General features: G+C 45.2%; 1 protein-coding gene across 2 annotated transcripts in view; it reads right to left on the minus strand.

The window, feature by feature from the left end:
* The window catches only part of RUNX1 (RUNX family transcription factor 1), a 243,804-nt gene that overhangs the window by 180,102 nt on the left and 45,412 nt on the right, over positions 1 to 18,290 (minus strand). The gene's annotated exons all lie outside the window — the stretch shown is intronic.

Genomic DNA, 18,290 nt, shown 5'->3' on the forward strand with positions numbered 1-18,290 from the left:
CTTGGATAGCAGGGGATGGGCTCTAGAAACATTGTGGACATGGAGTCAGTAGAGCTCAGCTGTGCTTGGCGGTGGGGGTGAAGGGGGAGGGCATTCAATTCAAGTCTGAAATTTTAGCCCTGGTGACTGAGGGCTACTTGTCAGAAATAGGGAAGGTGGAAAGTCTGAGAAGATGAAGCCCAGGTTAGAATAAAAGAAATGTGTGTCCCAGTGGTTTTGTGATTCCAGCAATGCTTAGGAGACTTAGAGTGAAGGTAGAGAAAGCACGTGTGGGGTGCCTACAAGGGGAGTGACTTGACACAGTCACTCTGTGTGGCTAAAGAATGAAGGTGAGGGGCTCAGAGCCCTGCTGAAAGGAGGAGGGAATTCATCTGAGTGTTGCGTTGGAAGTCCTTCGTTCCCCCATGGTCCGGTCACAGTGCCTTGCAATAAGGTTGATGGGAGTAGGCAACTATATGTGCTGGTGAGACCTCCAGGGAACGATGGAGCTGAGGGGTGAGCCCACCGTGGCGGGACAGGGATTATCAAGGTGCCGACTGGCTTGAGGAAAAGGTTGGCCAGAGACCTCTGGGGTCACCATGAAGGAGTGAGGATGGTTGGCTGGAAAGAGTGGAGACTGTGGATGGAAGAACATTCCAGAATATGAACTCTTGGAAATAGTACCATTTTTGCTCTGAAGGCTAATAGCCTATGGTGAGCATTAAAACATTCCAAGGCCATGAGTTACCCAACACCCATCCTGATTCCCTGCTCCAAAATTTGGAGGGGGGTCCTTGGGACATGTTACTGGGATTCCTCCCATGTTCCTTAGTGGGCATATCTTCCTTTCTCACATGTGGACAGAGATTATTATGTATGAGGCAAACATGTATCTTATTCAATCATATTTTATTATCTTTTACTATTTTATTACTGTCATTTTATTGGAATCAACATTTCCTTCTCCAGTGATGGGGCATCAGATGTAACAAAGAGTTTTAGGGAAATGTGTCCACTGGTCTTTCAGGATGTAACTCTTTGACCAGACTCTGCAGACTGGCTGCTGCCCACCGTTCCACTTTCTAGGTTTCACCGCATTAACATCCAATACTCTTTCCATCAAACCAGGCCAGTCATGTGTCACAGGCTGACACTGTTTGTTTTCTCAAACATGAAAGTTGAAAGGTCAGGATTCAACATTACGCACCAAGGTTCCAGTCCAGGAGTTGTTCCTGGCCTCCAAAATCGAGGCCAGGAACAACTAACTCCCCAAGATGGGGCAGGCGGTGATGTGTGGAATACAGCCAGTGAGCCATGGTCCCTGGAGTGTCCTCAAAGATGCATGTCTACCTAGAACCTCAGAATGTGATTTGATTTGGAAACAAGATCTTTGTAGATGTGATCGGTTCAACTTAAGATGAGGTCACACCAGATTAGGGTGGGCTCTAAATCTAATGACATATGTCCTTGTGAGAAGAAGAGACACACAGATGCACAGAAAGAACATGTCTGAAGACAGAGGCAGAGACTGGGTGATGCAGATACAATTTAAGGAATGCCAGGGATTACTGGGAGGCATCGGAAGTCAGGAAGTATCTTCCCTAGAACCTTGGGAGGGAGCATCACCCTGCTGACACCTTGATTTTGAACTTCTAGCCTCTAAAATTGTGAACTAATACATTTCTGTTGTTTTAAACCAGCCCATTTGTGGTCATCTGTTACGGCAGCCTAGGACACTGACACATCCCCTAACCCTGCTGACTTAACTTGTCACTGCCCACCTGGGAAGCTCCTCCCTGGAGCCAGTGTCCCTGTAACTAACATAACTGAAAGTCTCGGGACATCTCGTCCCAGAAGGCTTCATGCCCAGGTAAGTGTATTTCTTCAGACCGCCCTTGTCATGACATCGCTCTGACTTACATCTTTGTTCCTTTGAACTTCAATCAATGGCTGAACCAGGAACGTTGTTTTGACTACACCGATGGTTTCTAAACTCCCCACTATGTGGTTTCCAGGTCAGACCGTTGGACTTTGTTCTGTGAATCATTGCCAAAAGATTCAATTAAATCTCACTTCACCCGCCTTGTGGCCAGGGTTTCGGTGACTTAGTGAGAACAGGGGTACTTAGGGAGTTACTGAGGAAAGCCAGACGTGAGAGGGGGAGCCCAGTGTTGACACGAGGCAGAGAGAGCGGAGATTAGGGGGCTCGGGGCGGTGGGTGACGAATGAAGTCACCAGGAGCTCAGCTTCTTGGCTGGGAAGGCAGCTGTTGATTCCTGACATACTATTTTAGGACCCGAAAGAGAAAGTGAGGGGGCTTTGTGAAATCACTTAAAAGAGACTGCATGTCAAGGGGAGATGAGACATGTGTTACCACCACCATTCTTTCCCCGCAGGAATGAGAAAGAATCACAAATGTGAGTCTGCTCGTGATCTTTATGGTGGGAGGCTTCCTTTGAAGCCCGACATCACTAAAAAAAAGCCTCATAAAACCAAAAAGAAAAAATAAAAGTCTCACCAAGGAATATCGGGATGAGAAACAGTTACAGCTCTGCAGGAGCAGGAATTCGGTGGAACCAGAAGTTACTCAGGAAGAGAAAAGAGAAAGACAAGATTTCTCAATGGGCCTGGAGGATGTTGCCTTCGTGGGGAGGCTCGCTCCATTGGGGAAGAGTCCTAACTGATGCCAGGAGAGCCAGATGAAGGAAGACCCCGCACACCCCGAGTGCACGAGTGGTCCTGGGCAAGTCACGGAGACTTGGAATCTTGGGCTTTTATTTCTAGTTTGCTTGTGAAGCAAGGAAGGTCTGGACCCTACTAATCGTGGAGGACTTGCAGAAGGTGATTGCTTCTGGAAACTCCCCACGTATAAGCAGGGATCTCTGGGATGGGAGAGCCAGATGTGTAATAGTGTGGTACCTGTGTGCTTACGCCTCACATCAAAGAGAATCAGGTGTGGGTCCTTGCCACAGTGGGAAAAATGGGCAGATGTGATAGGTCATAAAGGTAGATCAGAAGGATGGGTTTAAGTTGAAAGCCTTCAGGATGGGGAGCTTCATTGCCCTGCTGTGGCTGTATCATGAACCAGGCTGATGTACACACACACATGTGGAACGCCTCCTTTACTAGGTACAATGCTGGGAGACGAAATGAATTTTTGCTGACATTTTTTCATCAAACTAGACAAAAGCTCAGCACCTCTTTCACAGGAAACATCAGCTCTGGGTTTCATTTGTGATCACAGTGCCACAGGCAACCCACATATTTGTCCTGAGAGCTGGATAGTTCAAGGGAATGCTGGGTCATTCTGACCATCCAGGAGTTTGGAGAACTATGGATGCCGTAGACTGAATGGATGTGTCCCCTGAAAGCTTGTGTTAAATCCTGATATCCCAGGGGATGGTATTTGGAGGTGGGGCCTCTGAGAGGTGAGTAGGTCATAAGGGTGGAGCCCTCATGGGTGGGATTCGGTTTCTCATAAAAGAGACCCCAGAGAGCCCCTGCCATATGAGGACATAACAGAGAAGATGGCCATCTATGAACCAGGAAGCCAGCCCTCACCGGACACCAAATCTGCTAGAACCTTAGTCTTGGACTTCCCAGCTTCCAGGACTGTGAGAAATAAATGTCTACTGCTTATAAGCTACCCAGTCTATGGTATTTTTGATAGCACAGCCTGAGAAGACTAAGACCAGAAGAAGACTAAGACTAAGACGTCGAAAGCCAGAAGCAACCTTTGTGGACTCCAGGGCTGGTGAAGCCCAGCGGCCTGGCCCCTTGCCTCCACCTTGCCTACCTCTCTTGCTAACCATCTTGACCAATGGGAGGTTTTCTGAACACACCAGGTCCCTTCCTGACCACCCGCATCCTTGAACATTCCGCTCCCTCCAGATGAGAGACCCCTTTCCCCCTCTTCCCTTGGGTCAGTTCTTCCAGATCAAGAGTATTCATGTCTGCCATCGCCTCCTCTAACTGGTTGGGTGTCCTGCCCTGTGCTTCCCGGCTGGCCCTGTGGGTCTGTTTCCTTGTCTGTCATCCCCAGAGGGGTCCTGGATGACATGGACATCCAGTTGACCAGCCACCCTGCTAAGCACGTCACAGTAACCCACGGAAGCAGGGATTACCGCCATTGCTATTTTACAGATGAGCAAATAGAGCACAAAGAAGTCAGAGGACTTGTCTGTCACACAACTAACGAGTGGTGGATGGTGTCCATATGCCCGATCTGGGTTGAATAGTGTCTCCAAAATTCATGCCCACCCCAGAGTCTCAGAGCACGACCTTCTTTGGATATAGGGTCTTTGCAGAAGCAACTAGTTAAAGTGAGGTCATGTTGGATTAGAGTGGGCTCTAAATCCATTGACTGATGTCCTTGTAAGAAGAGAAAACAGAATCACACGGAGGGAAGAAAGACTGCCACGACGATGGAGACAGACATGAGACACCAATGGCTGGCAACCAGCAGAACCTAAAAGCAGGCCAGGAAGGATTCTCCCTGGAAGCTTTCAGAGGTAGGGTGGCCCTGCCGTAATTTCAGACTTCTACCATCTGGAACTATGAGAGAAAAAAATTTCTGTTGTTTACAGCCATCTGTGCTATGGTCGTTTGTTATGGCAGACACAGAAAAATAATAAACTACCTCTCAGAAAGAGCAGGGAAAAGTTTCTCTGGGGGCTGTGGCATCCCCGTGCTTTCCCTAGACAGGGGAGAGGGCCAGCGGGCCTGCTTCCCTTGCAAGCTCTGCCCGGTGGCAGGATTCCCAGACCACACACACACTGAGAAGGCCTGCCTGTCCTTTCATGAGATGGCATTTTGGGAGGGACACAGGCCTGGAACACAAGGCAGGAGCCTGGGGCACATTCCTGGCAGCTGGACTTTGGGAAGATAGGAGGCAGCCACCTGGTGCCTCAATTTTCATTTTTTAAAAATGGAGCCCTTATGTGAACGAGAGTCAGGCACTGGGAGTGCAATAGACAGTGTAACTGACCACGTCTCTGTCCCCATGAAATTAACACGCTAGGGGAGACAGGCTATGACTCAATCAGTAAACAAGTGATGATTACAGACAATGACAAGGGATAGGAAGGAAAATTCCCCTCTCGAAAGATGGTGAGGTTTCACAAAACTAAGCGTTATAAATAAAAACAAAAAAACCCACATGGTGATGCTCTATGCCCTTGTTAACGATTGCACAAGTGTCTGCATGGCGGACCAGGCAGGACCCTGCAAACTCTGACTCAGATGGTCCTCGGCCTGGTCCCACTAGACTTATGCCAGAGGCCAGCCTAATGTGCGGTCAGAGTGTGGTCCATCCAAGTCTAGTTTCTCCATCACGAGGCCAGCAATAAAAGGGGTGACTGGCTATTCAGCCTGCCCAGACCTCGCAGGAGGGAGCGTGTGTCCCCTGGGCCGGTTCCCCAGGCTGCAAGGCCGGCAGTTCCCCGAAACGGCCACGCTTCTTCCTGCCAGGAAAAGCATCTTCAGGGCCTTTGGGGATACCTGCGAGAGGTGCCGGGCACCAGACTTGTCTCTTGTCTGCAGATACCATCCCCCCGGGGGTGCGTCTCGGGTGGCCGCTTTGAGAAAGACACATGGAGCCAACTGCAGGAAGAACAAAACTTTCAGGAAGAACAAAAGAGAACAAATCTAATGAACACGATAATGAACATGAACAAGGATGATTTTAGATGCAAGCACAGTGACTTAGCTACAGAAAAGGATAAGAGAAAATACAGGGTGCTGTTAGGGACGGGATAATAGAAACCATTATTGTAAAACAGAACTATTTTGGAGAGAGGAGCAAACAAAACTGCTCCTGGGGCTCCTGCGTCCTCAGTGACTTTTCACCTGTTATGCATTCTGAGGTCAAACACCATTACTACGAGCCAGTGCGGGGTTGGGACACACACACACACACACACACACACACACACACAAGCGATTGAGGAATGTAGAGGGAAAAGCCTGGAATAAATGCACTGGTCTCATTTCTTCCACATCACTCACTGAAATTCCCCACTCACTAATTTTCCTAAAAGCTGATTTTCTCATATACTTTGAAGTCAGGCAAGTGGGTTTGGGGAAAGTCAGATTGTCTCTGAGGTGTCTGTTAACATGCTAAGGTATCTCAGGAGCCCCTTCAGCAACAGGAGAAAGCTACCCTTTGTGAATGAAGAAGGAGAAAATGAAGGCGGTGATTCTAACTGAATAAATATGGAGCTTGTTTTGATGATCATTGGATCACTTCATGGTTCCCCAGAGCAACCAGGAGGAACAGGGTTTTCTTGACCATTGACATTCAAAGTTTTCTTTAAAAAAATAGCCAAGATTTTATAATAATTTAAATGAAGTATAATCTATAAAATATTGAATCACAATGTTGTACACCTGAAACTAGTATTGTAAATCAACTATACTTCAATTAAAAAAATTCAAAAAACCCAAGATGTAAACTGTCTAAATGAAACGATCCATTATCTTTTCCCCCTGGTGAGGGAGTAATGAAGGGTTTCCTGTTTTAAACTCATGCACATATACATGGACATTATTATGCTTGTAGAGAAATTGCTCAATAGTGGTAGGCTGACCTAAAAAAAAATCGGTATCGGCGTTTTGTATCTATATGAGATGGTGATTGTTAACTAATCTTATGGTGATAATCATTTCCCAAGATACGTAAATCATTATGCTGAACATCTCAGACTTACATAGTGCTGTGTGTCAATTATATCTCAATAAAGTGGGGAGAAAAAAGGAGTGGAAGTAAAAACAAAAAAAAATTGGCGTTCACCTCCAACCTCAATATTGACAGGGAACCTCTGTTCTTATCCACCCTCGAGGACCTCAGCCAAATTCTGGGACGGTTAGTTTGGTTTCCTGGATGGAATTGCGACACCGTTGGGGCAGAGAGTCTTGTAGCTGCAGACAAGCCCGTGAACAGGGTGTCAGGAAGTCCGGGAAAGCATGAGTCAGCTCAGCACTGGTACCCCTGGCACTGGGCTCCAGAGGGAACTTGACCAGTAGCCGAAGTCAACAAAGGGCGTCGAGCAAGCCGTGCAGTTGGGGGGAGACCATGGGGGGCCTGCCAGCATGTCCCCACAAACCCTACACACCAAGCTCCACCCTTCCCAGCAGCGGTAGACCAACCCCTGCAGCTCTGACCACAGAGGGTGGACTTTACGACCTGGGAACTAATTTCTCATTGGTTTTGGTAAACTAAAAATGATGGAATGAGTAATGCATTAAAATCATCTTTTTCCTAATTGAAAAAAAAAGTATTACAATTCTGTTGGAGATGACGTCTTTGGAATCAAGACTGTAAATTTCTGGGAGATAATTTGAGATTTAAATGTCTAAATGTTCTAATTTACTCATTGTCCTGTACTGACACGGGACATGGTTTATAGCAAAGGCTACAGGAACTAGGAACTAACGGTCTCTTAGTTCTTTCTGTCTTTTCTCTGCCTCTTGGCACTTATGCGTAGGTATGGGTTTGTGTAGGTATGTCTTTGTATGCTTAGTTACTTCTATCCATCACTCCTCCTTTCTAGAATATCCTTGCCCCACCTTCAGTGTACACTTGCTTTTTAGAATTTTGAACACTGAGAATTATTTGAAGCTCCTGATCAGCTTTTTTAAAACGTTGAACCTGATATGTCTGCAGCCTGCCCCTCGTTATGGAGAATAATAAAAGTTCAGACTCGGTAGGACAGTGGAGTCATGGGACTCTCCCTTCACGGGGGAGGAATCCCTCCCAAAGTACCACACATTCAGGGTTTGACCTGACTTAACCAGGCTCCATCTCTGCTTCTGTCCTGCAGCCCAGCTGGCGAGCTCAGATGTGATAACTCTGCTGAAGAGGGGAGGGAGTTAAATTGTGGGCAAAGTGAGGAAAGCCCGGGATCCAGTGAAGGAAAGGAAATGGAGAGACGAGAGATGGTAGGAGAGGTTTTGCCCATGGGGCTATGGTCACAAGCTGGGGGCCTTCTATGGAAGGGAGAGGGCTGGAGACGTAGCCTTCCCACGTCCTGCCCCGCCTGTCTCTGGCCCTTGTTCTTCCTTCTCAGACCCTGAAGATGAGTCTATTAAGTCAGCCCATCACACACATCTAGAGGTTTCTGGGTGCTGCAGGGAACTCGAAGACGGAAACTTTGGCCTCAGAGCAGACTTCTCGGAACAATATTGACGCAATAACAGTTAGCTTGAAAAAAAATAGCAAACTCCTCCTCTCTCTCTCTCCTCCCCAACTTGACTTCATAACCCATCTCTCCTCTGTTAAAACTGTAAGTGGAAAAAAAGCTAGTTTCGCAAAGATCATTGTTACAGAGAGTGTGGCTCTAAATTATCTAGAAACATCGGCATTTCTGCTTTATAACTTTCACCTGAGCTTATCGCTTTTCTTTGCACCATGAGGCCAGGAGAAGCAAAAACAGAAAAAAAAACCCCAACCCAACAAAAAATAATATTTTAGCTCTTGAGCAAAAGGACATAGATACTATCAAAACATTTTGCAAAATTACAGAAACATTGCTACATTTTCCATAGGGTTAACTTTTGAGATGAAAAACTAATTTGGAACTTATGATTTCTTCGAAAAAAATTCCCTTAACCAAACCAAAGACATTTACTGGGAGAAGAAAATGACTAACTTGTAGTTTCCACAATGAGAAACACATTCCCATGGCTTCTGGCCACTTTCTGTCATTACGTGATGGGCTTAAATTGCATTCACTTATAATGAGTGAAAAATATGAATGAAATCTTTAAATTAGTCAAAATAACGTCATGCTTTAAACATCCTCCCCTGCGAAGATAGAGAGGCTATTGGATGGTAATTGACCTCACGATCATCTCTGAGGATCGATCCCAAACCTGATGGCCCATATTTAACTTCAAACCAAGTATTGCAACTTCACAATTAAAAAAAAAAGAAAGAAAGAAAAAAAAAAAGCAGGCTTCTTATTGCTGCAGTGAGATAGGGCAGCCTAATGGCTTTGAGCGTGTCTCTTCCTGCCGTGTATCTGGCCTTGAGTCCACAGAGCCTCCCGCCAACATCAAAGGAAGCTGTAGGAGATGGTGTGTGGAACCCCAGATAGCCCCGGGAAGTGGGGGAACCCACCCTCTGTCAAGAGGAGTTGCTAAAATTAGATGGTGAGGTAGTCTCAGCGCTGGAAGAGATCTTACCGATCATCTGTTTCCATCAGTGATAGAACCCGTCAGACCTTCCAGACCTTCAAAGAGAAGGGCTTATGCGATCGGCAGGAATGCCTTTCTGTTTGGAGATTCTTCCCTCCGTCTATCTTAAGCTCTTCATGCTGATATTAAAGTCAATTTCCTCTTACTTCGGGGCTCAGTGCACATGGGGGGCAGCTAGGCCCTGTATTTTCCTCTGGGCTTTCTAAAAATTTTTTTTTTTTTTAAATAATCTAAGACCATCATTTGGCCCTTCCTATTCATCTGGGATGCTGTCCTGTGGTCTTCATTTTGGTATTCTGGGTGCATTTGGGATGCACATGAAATCCTGCAAGGAGGGCTGGAAGGGTCAGGGCCAGCCTCATACTGGGGCCGAGCGAGTGAGTGGTCACCTGCTCAGCAGCGTCTTTATCTCCCCCTTATCTCCCTTTCCAGCCGCCTTGCCTGGCTCTGGTGACAGTATCTGAACGTCTGCCACTTGAGATTTATGCACTGGAGTAAGCGCTGCCCCTCCTTCTATGTTTCTCTTTGAAACTTTGCGTCCATCAGGAAAAGGTTAAGTCCCTTAAAATTAATATCTTTGCTGCCCTGATTTCCTCTCTTGAAAATATTTAGGGAAGCAAGACAGGCTGGGAGAGGGGATGGGTAGGAGAAGAAAGGGGCTTAGGAAAAGGGGACCTGAGTAGGGACCACAGAGATCAGCCTCGCTTCCCTGAGAACGTTCCTTGTGGCTTCCTCGGCAGGACCACACAATGTCCAGAGACCACTGTGTGACTCGCAGAGATAACGGCGGCAGTTCCTGGCAACATTTGCTCCATCCTTCCCCCTCCATCATCTGTCTTCCTCCCCAGGGAATCTTTCTTTTGCTTGGGCACCATGAACCTCAACTTTGCAGAGCGGGGAAGGAGCCAGACCCTTGTGAATCCAATCCGCATCCCATCTTGTCAATTTCTTTCTTCTCGAGACCCAAACAAACCACAAACCCTCTTATCCCACTAAATATCCATCCATGAAGCACAATCAAGGAATCTGTGTTCCAAAGCAAAACGCTTCTCTTTGAAGGAGCCAGCCCTTACCGCTCTGCCCTACAAATGGGCAATTTAATAGACCTGACCCGAGGCAGGCATATGTGAGCAAGTAGGTTTATTATGAGGTTGAATTTGTGACTTGCAGTGGCTGTCAAGCATTGGGGGCCTTGAAATCAGGCCTGTGGGTAAGCAGGGTACAAACAGCTGGGCAGAGCAGCCCTTAATCCCCTGCCAGCTGGACCCAGAGACAGGCCTTGGAGGCTGGAGTGCTCGGGCTGCTCTTGGCTTGGGTTCCAGAAACAATTCTGGTGGCAATGTGGGGCTGTGACTCCAGGCCTGCCCCAGAATAACACACTGTCAGCATATGTTAACAGGCTGCCTTTTCTCCAAAGATCACAAAATGCATTCCATTTAGTGTCTGTTTTGCAAGTGTTACTATCTGTGTTTTATGGGCAACAAAACCAAGATACAGCAAGGCCTTTGAGCTCTGCCATGTGAGTGTGAGTGGTGAGGGGCTGACCTTGGGAGACCTGTGCTTCCTGAGTCTCGGGCTGTTGCAAAACAGCTTCCTCCAACCTTTCCAAACTCCTTCCAGAATGGTCATGCTGGCTGGCAGATCTCAGGGGCTGGTGGGAGTTAAAAGGAACACATGTGTTCCAAACTCCCTGGAAGAGAGAGTGGTATTAAAAACACACACACAAGCTAGTGTTCAGCATATGGGGACACAGATGAAAGCAGTCGGCTGCTTCAGTACTGGGCTTTGTGACCACACGTGGTGAGGCCTTCACCCCACAGGAAGCACGTGGAAATGAGCAGAAGACCTGACTCCTTCTTCTCTCCTGGGTCTTCTCTCCTATGAAGCATAAGACCATGCAGATTCTGGTCTTTCTCCTTTTAACAATATGACCATCTGTAAGACTAAACTTTCTCAGGAACTCACCACTGACACCAGTCAACAGAAAGAGGAACTTGCTAGTCTATTACTAAGTGAAATTTTTCAGCTGGCCCTGTTCTATTTCAGCCTCATCTGCCCAAGTGGAGCTTCATCTCCATTGGGGGAAATGAGATAAGCTTCTCCCCAAAGATGTTGGAGCCACACTTACAATATTTGACTCTTACACAAATGAAATCCAATTGAAGACCCATGATCTCCAGGGTTAGGACTTAAACTGTAAGACACTGAGACATCTCAAAACACTAGGCTGGAAGATGTCTAAGGGATCTTTACTCAGTGTTGAGCCATAATGAATTCCAAAAAAGGAAACTCACATCTACTGACTTTTTCAAATCTACAGGGAAGATGATCCCAGAATTTTCATTGGAAGCTAGTGTTTCAACAACCAACCAACAAGCATTTACCATATACCCACTGCGTGTAAGGTTCTGTGGGGCACAAAGAGAGCTATTTTGTGAATGTTCCCATGGTCGAGTGGTTCTTGCTCTTTGCACTTGTATCATTAGCAATAACTACTCTCAATATTTTAGAAATTCTTTGTTATCTCTCTCAACTGTGTCTCACATCCTTGTCTTCTAGAGTGACCTCCTAACTTGAGGTCTGTTCTGGGGGAGCTGGGGTTTGGGGTCACTCTAGATGCTAGCCTGGCACATACAGGGAACAGTTAGTTACCAGTGGCTGGGCCACTTCTTCCAGTGTCAGGGTGAGCTGGGGATAAGGCAGCAGAAAGCAAAAGGCAGCCCCTAGTGTGTCTGAGCTCTTGATCGTTTCTTCCAAATCTATTCCTCCCATAGTTTTCCCTGCTTCTATAGCAACTGTAGTTTCCAGATGGCTTATGCTAAGGAACATTTGATTCTTCCATGCCTCTTTTCTTTTGCTCGTGTTGTCCATCCAAACTGTCATTAAATAATGTTTTGAACCTTTAAAATGGCCACTTTATTGTTCCCACAAGTTACCCTCATTTCTTGCCTCCATTTGCAATATTCTCCTATTTGGCTTTTTTAAGTTTTTTTTTTTCTTTTAATCTTTATTTGAGACATAATTCACATAAAATTCACCTAATTAAAGTGTAAAATTCAAATTTTTTGGGTACATTACATTACTAATTTTTTTGAGTTGTAAAATATATATAACATAAAATTTCCCACTTTAACCATTTTTAAGTAAACAATCAGTGGTATGAATTATATTCACGATGATTGCTGTGTAACTATTATCACTATCTATTACCAACACTGTTTAAACACCCCTAAACAAACACTGTAAACTAGGAATAGAAGGGAACTTCTTCAACATGATAAAGACCATATATGAAAAACTTATAGCTAATATTATACTCAACAATGAAAAGCTGAAAGCTTTTCCCCTACAATCAGGAACAAGATAACGAAGCCCACTTTTGCTATTTCTGTGTAACACAGTACTGGAAATTCTAGCCAGAGCAATTAGGCAAGAAAAAAATTATCTCTGTTCATAGATGACATGATCTTATATGCAGAAAAGCCAAAAGAATTCACAGAAAAAACCTGTTAAATCTAATAAATGGTTTCAACAAAGCTGTAGATATAAGGTTAACACAACAAATTAGTTGTATTTTTATACACTAGCAATGAACACTCCAAAAAGGAAATTAAAAATCAGTTCCACTTAACAATAGCATCAAAAAGAACAAAATACTAGGAATAAATTTAACCAAGAAGTCAAAGACTTATACACTGAAAACTACAAAACATTACTCAAAGAAATTAGGAGATCTAGGTAAATGGAAGGACATTCAACGTTCATGGGCTGAAAGACTTAGTAATGTTAAGATGACACACAATTCACAATTTCAATATTTCCCAAAGCAATACAGAAATTCAACGCAATCCCTATCAAAATCCCAATAGTGTTTTTTGCAGAAATAGAAAACCTATTCTAAAATCCTAATTGGCTCTTCACTTGTGGTTTCTTCTGCCTGACATGCTCTGCCATCATCTGCATGGCTCCCTGTCTCACCTCCGTCAGGTAAGGATGAGGCTGTCACCACCTCAATCACATGTCACCTGTCATCTTCTTATCATGGCCCTCCCTCACCACCCTTGCACTCCCAATCATCTCTTATTTGCCTTACTTTTCTTCATTGCTCTTAATATCATCTGCCCACACTGTATATTTTACTTATTTATTTTTTGACTTCCCTTTTTGAATATAAATTTGATGAGGTCAGGGATTTTTGTCTATTGGTTCACTGCTATACTCCCAGCACCCAGAACGTGTCAGGCACATAGTAGGCACTAAAGATAGATATTTATTGAGTGCAGGCATGAATGTAAAATACACAAGAACAATAAATAGATTTGAGTCTATTGTTTTTGTAATGAAACAAGACCAACAAGTGACTACCAACTGGATTTTTGCCTCACATCCTCCTTAACAAAATTTAGCATTAAAGAGAAAGAAACACATTGGTGACAGAACAATACAGCTTCATTAAACACCCAAAGAAGTGGTGAGTGCAAATATTTCCTCATTTTTAAAAGTCATGTTCACTTTGGGCCGTTTTCAGATCATCAATTCTCTCTCCAATGTACTGCTCCCCGAATCCCAATATATTTGAAATCACTTCCCGGTCTGAAAAAGTCATCAGAGTATCTTAATCCATCTTAATCTTCCATGGCAAAGGAACTGAGTGTGTAGAGCTTCAGTTATGACTATATGTGGGATGCCAAGAACTTGTCTTTGGCTGGGTGAGAGCAAATCTCAATACCAAGGGAGCAAGCAGACAGCTGGTAGGAAAATAACAGGAATGTATGCAAGGAAGTAAAAGAGATGAACAGTAACGGGAGACTCCCATGAGTGGGAAACTTAGTACGTGTAGACGCAACTACATGCCAAACAAATTTACAATTTCACATACTTAACTTATGATTTTCACTGTGATGATGATGAGTGAACAAGAAGGAGGAGAGCTGCCTGTTAAAAGGGATGACTCATCTATGTCCTATTTTAAATCGATCTTGAGAGCGTTCTCCTGAATCACATCACTGACCTCATGAATCTGTGAAATCTCCAGAGAACTGCACAAAACTGCACTTTCAGTGGGAGGGTCAATGCATCGCGACGGCCCCTCTTCAAGGCTCAATTCCTGCATGTCCATTCTCACAGGGCGGCTACTGTCCTTAAGAAGGAGGAGTCTGCTGCCTCTTTTGGTAAAGGTGTGTACCTTCCAACTTTGTACTTATCTGTGTAGTCAACATATTTTCAAAATAATCCACTTAGACTCATGAATCCCACCCGTATAAGATTTCTTTAAAGTGGAAAAGCTTTTCACTACCATTTGCTGTTGAGAAAATGAAGGTACGAGGTAGCCATGGTAGCTGCCTTCAGGAAATGGTAGAGTCAAAGAAGGAAGAACTTGAAAATTCAGAACTGTGTTCATCCCTCTCTGCCAGCCATTGGCTACTTGTTCAAACTTGAGCCAAGGGACTGATGGGATATGAGTCACACCCATGATGATGGCACTCCACAGATGGCTCAGCATCTTTGGTTGCATCAGAATTTTGTTGTATCAAATAATTCTAAAAAGCCAAGAGGCCCAGAAGCTATAACTAGGACATCCGTTTTATATGAATAACGAAGACCTCACTTGGATTGCAATAGCAGCTCCTGTGACAGCATGTGAGTTGCAGACCTTAGCATCGTGGCAAATCTCAAAGGATCCTGGGTAAAATCTGCTCTCTTCTTGTGCTGTCTAAAGAACAGCCCGGCGATGACAGGGCACAGCTAAGGGCGTGTCACCAGTCAAGTCCCATAAAGCTCAGACTAGAACCCAGAAGTTTTGACCCTATTCTTATCACCCTGTCCAGTGTAAAATTAACCATTTAATTTTCCCGAATGGACCAGGGATCCTTTGCAGTGGGGTCTTACCTGATCCCACCCACCTCCAATTTATCCTATTGCTTCTGTGCCTTGGGATTTCACCATGTGTTGGTGTCATGTCCAGGGGAAACGGAAACATTCAACTTTCAGGTTCACGAAGGAGGCAGCTCCAAGTCCAGCCCTGGCTTGTTGCTTGCCTACTGGAGGGGTGACCGTCTCATGACCCCAGGCCCAGCTCGCCCTCAGCCCTGGACAAAAGCCCAGGCCTCCAAGAGCACAACTTGGACGTGATGCCTGTGTTTCAAACTCGCATCACTTTCCCATCACCAAGGGACTTTGATTTTAGCTCTTTCTAAGATGAGATTGGGAGATTCTTATTTCTAATTTAAATTTCTGGTGCCTCAGTGTTTTAAGACGACCTCATTCCTGCTTTTAACATCTGCAGCAAAAACCTTGAAACCTGCTATCACTGCCTCACTGTTGAAAAAGAAGTCCTGGGCAGATGTTATTGATCTATACAGAGGTAGGAAGCATGTTCTTTATTAGGGTAGGACTTCTTACTTTTACCAGTATGCTCATCCCATTTGACAGAGCAGTGGGGAAATAGGAGAGACAGAGATGAGAGAAAGGAGAAGAGAGAGACACAAAGAGGCAGGGGGAGAGAGACAGAGACAGAAAGAGAGACACAGAGAGAGAGAGAGAGAGAGACTGTATCTTACTTTTTAAAGACCGGGCTGTCTACAGTCTATAAACACCATTTGGATTCCGTGTGACTCATTTTACATCCCAGAGAATAGTCTCTTCTGCCCTCCAAAGCACCACATTTTAAATTCTAGCCTTGAGTCAGATTGGAATCAGATTAGATTTATGCCCCCATCCCTCCAGACCCCACCAATTATTTAATTAATAAATGCTATGAAACTCCACAGTACTTAGTCTCTATTTTTAAGCCTAGGGACTCTCCCTTTTCCAAGCATACTGTACTGCTTAACAGACAGTCTCCACAATTCCATCCTTATCCCTGGCACCTAATCTCCATCCCCAGAAGGAACACTAAATGTTCTTGCTGCCCCTAAGCTTCCTTCTTGAAGCTCAGCCTCCAGTGAGTGGGACTCTAAACGCTCCTTCAGAGCTTGCCCGCAGGGCACCTTTCTCCCCACTGAGGACGCTGCCTAAGGAGGAAGAACCTGGCATCTGGCTGCAGCTGGAACCTCTGCCTGACCTTATATCTTTGAAGCTCCCTTTGAATTTCATGCCAATACCCAGAGCGTGGGGTGTCACTATTTTGTGATTTTCCTGCTGCCCCGGCAGGATTGCTACACGGCCTTGACACGTTTAAAGTTACTCCCTGCTCAACTGGGACTCGTGGCAGCCGGTGCCCCCCACCCCCAGCCGGAATGCCTGGGATTGTACTTTACCGCATCGGCATCTTCACAGCTGGGAAGCGTCTCCCCAGGGTCTCCGACAATGTGTAAGTTTCTCACATCATCCTTGGCAGGCTGATCCCAGTCGTAAGTCATCCTCCAAGACAAGACTGACAAGTCTGATCAATTATTGCCACAAGTTCTTTAAGTGTTGAGGAGCTAATGTGTCACTTTGTAGCCAGGGGTCGGGTGCATTGTATCTGAGAGACGGGATCCACGGAGGGAGATGAAAACACGCACACACTGAAGATTGGAGATTTACAAATTCAGTGTCCTCGATATTTTTACAGAAAATCTGCTTTGCCTGCATAAAAGCCTCACGTAGGCAAACTGAACTCAATATCTTTCTCAGAAAGCACAACGAGAAGGATATTCCATAACAAAATAAAGCCATGTTACTGTGTCTTTCAAGCCTTCCAAAGCCCTCCAGAGGTAACACCCTCCCTCCAGCCAACACAGACGAACATTTTCCCTGTGGCTCAGAGGCTGAGATCCTGAGAAATAGAGGCAGTCAGATCTGAACTTGAGTCCCTGTCCTGCAGGGTGACTTTGGGCAAGTTAGGTAGCCTCTCTGAAACTCATGAAGGTAACGGTAATACCAATGTCAATGGTGTCACATATGAAGGGCTCAGCCCAGCATGGGGCACATACAAGTTCAGTATGTGTTAGTGACATTGTGATGATTAACATTTCCTTTCTCAGGGTAGGAACAAGGTGCATGCAGAGGGAGTTGTGTCAGCCAGTCCTTTGATGCCAGGACTCAGCTTGGTGCTTTAGATAGGCTGCCGGCAAGACCTGAATCAATGCTTGGACACAGCCCATTCCCTTCCTCGGCCAGGCTGAAGGCACTGGAATAACAGGGAAGAAAATGAGAGGTCTTACGAGGAGTCCTGTGTAGGACACCACCCTTCCTGGTTCACCAGGACAGTCCTTGTTTACTGCCACATCCCTTCCTACTCCCGGAAGTGCCCCAGTTAGGAGGACAAATGATGAGGTCACCCTATCTATGAGCTACCTCAAGTAGCTTCCAGAGCTGTGCTGTCCAATATCGTAGCCAACAGCAAATGTGGCTAATAAAGAAAAATGTCAACTATCACATGAATAATTTTTATAATAGAATACATGTTGAAATGATAATATTTGGCTACATTGGCTAAGTAAAAATATAAGTAGAATTAATTTTGCATGTCTCTTTCTACTTATTTGATTGTGGCTACTAGAAAATTTAATATGTGGGCTTGTGTTATATTCTAATGGACAGTGCTATTCTAGAGTTTGAGCTCTGTGGACCATACACACGTTACTGCTCTTGGACATATGCTGTGCCTGCCTTCAAATGTTCTCTCGGGCTTTGGGGACAAATATCCTTGCCACAGGACTGTGCCACAACGCCCTTGGCTGGCTGCATCTCCACTCCTAAAACCTTGCCTCTGAGCCTGACTTCTCTCCTTTGCACCTTGGCTACATGTCATCACATGGATGTTTGAAAGGGGCCCAAATTCAACAAATCCAAAACATACCCCATCATGTCCTGCATTCCACCCTTGGTCTTGCTTCTCAGCTGGGATAACTACTCTTCCGGTAACCAGACTCCAGACTTCCACAGCACCTCTCACTGGCCCTGACTCCTTCCCTCCAGAGACTAAATCAATTGCCAATCTCCTGGGTCACGTCTTTGTCACATCTCTTCACTATTCTTGCTACTACTCTCCGTGTTCAGGCATCTGTATTCTTTAATAATAAATATTACCATTTATAAAAATATAATAATATTGTTTCAACATTCTAGCCTCTCTCAGAACCACTGTCCTAAACATTCTCCAAGCAACATTGGCAAGGTCTTTCTACAAT

The sequence above is a fragment of the Stenella coeruleoalba genome (genome assembly GCF_951394435.1).
Source record: "Stenella coeruleoalba genome assembly, chromosome: 5".
NCBI classification, from domain to species: Eukaryota; Metazoa; Chordata; class Mammalia; order Artiodactyla; family Delphinidae; genus Stenella; species Stenella coeruleoalba.